Source organism: Malus sylvestris, chromosome 11 (assembly GCF_916048215.2).
Source record: "Malus sylvestris chromosome 11, drMalSylv7.2, whole genome shotgun sequence".
In the NCBI taxonomy this organism is placed as follows: Eukaryota; Viridiplantae; Streptophyta; class Magnoliopsida; order Rosales; family Rosaceae; genus Malus; species Malus sylvestris.
This window is the reverse complement of record NC_062270.1, coordinates 35,997,695-35,999,005: the sequence shown is the minus strand read 5'-3', so window position 1 is coordinate 35,999,005 and position 1,311 is coordinate 35,997,695. Positions and strand designations below refer to the sequence as shown.

General features: G+C 33.3%; 1 non-coding gene across 1 annotated transcript; it reads left to right on the top strand.

The window, feature by feature from the left end:
* The first annotated feature begins 580 nt into the window (after nucleotides 1-580).
* Nucleotides 581-682, top strand: LOC126591673 (small nucleolar RNA R71). Its single transcript, XR_007612481.1, has one exon. It is a non-coding gene; the product is annotated as a small nucleolar RNA R71 (small nucleolar RNA).
* The last annotated feature ends 629 nt before the right edge of the window (nucleotides 683-1,311 follow it).

The following is a 1,311-nucleotide window of genomic DNA, read 5'->3' as shown; positions in this document are numbered from 1 at the left end:
CAGTTGTGAAGATCATCCAACATTTCTTTTGTACAAGACTCTAACAAAGGCCTTGAAGACTCCGACATTGTAGGCTCAAACCTAGAGCTAGATGCTTGCTAAACCCAAGTGTAGGTGTCGCATAGCAATATAAACTCGAAGTCTGAGTGTCGTATTCCTCAAAGAGCGTTGAAAAAGAATGCAGAATTATCAAGACTGAAACAACGAATAATATCGAATAAGATGTAACTTATAGAAGAAAAGTTCAACAATTAAAAACACTAAAGCATCAGGGTTCCACCCACATACAACTATGCAATTTCACTATTTCGAATCCTTTTTATAACTCAACTGAGATACCAACAAGAAGTCATCTCAACCGGAAAATATAGCAATTAAGTGGAAGGTTTAGAGCGATCAGTGCTTTTAAGTGGGTTAAGACCTTTCCATTGATGGGTTTTTTTTAGCAATTTGATCTAGGAAATCTAAAGCATCATCAGGTTCTTTTGACATAAATTATCCATTACACATAGACTCAAGAAATTGACGATCTCGAGAGAGGAGACCCTCGTAGATGAAACTAGCAAGACGCCAATCTTCAAAACCATGATGTGGGCACAAATTTAAAAGATTCTTAAATCTTTGCCATGTTTGATACAATGATTCACTCTCTTTTTGAGAAAATGTAGAAATTTGTTGCTTTAAAGCCATAGTCTTATGATCCGGAAAAAAAAATTGAAAAAATTCATCAGTCATTTCAGACCACGAACGAATAGACCTAGCCTTTAATGCATACAACCAACTTTTTGCTTTGTTTTTTAAAGAAAATGGAAAAAAATTTAATCTCACTCCATCCAATTGATTATGTGCAATATTATAAAAAGTATTAATAGCATCCTCATATTCCCTAACATGCACATAAGGATCTTCATTTTCTAAACCATGAAAAATAGGAAAAAGATGAACCATTCCTTATTTAAATTCATAATTTGGCATATTAGCAGGAAAAACAATGCATGAAGGAGATGCAACACGAGTTGGATGCAAATAGTATTTCAATGTTCTAGGGGGAGGGTTTCCCTCAACTTCAATAAATGCACGGTCAACCATGTTGACAGACTCACTATCACTATCAAAAAGATCTCCAAACAAAGTTTCAATTTTAGTTTCTGGACGTTTAGCAAATCTGCCTCGGTGATCACGATATCGCATGAAAATTTAAGAAAGAAGAAAGAAAAAAAAATACAAATACAAATACAAATAAAACTAAAAATTAGCTAACCAACGAAAACAACAACCAAAAAAAAATAATAATAAATAAATAAATGGAAA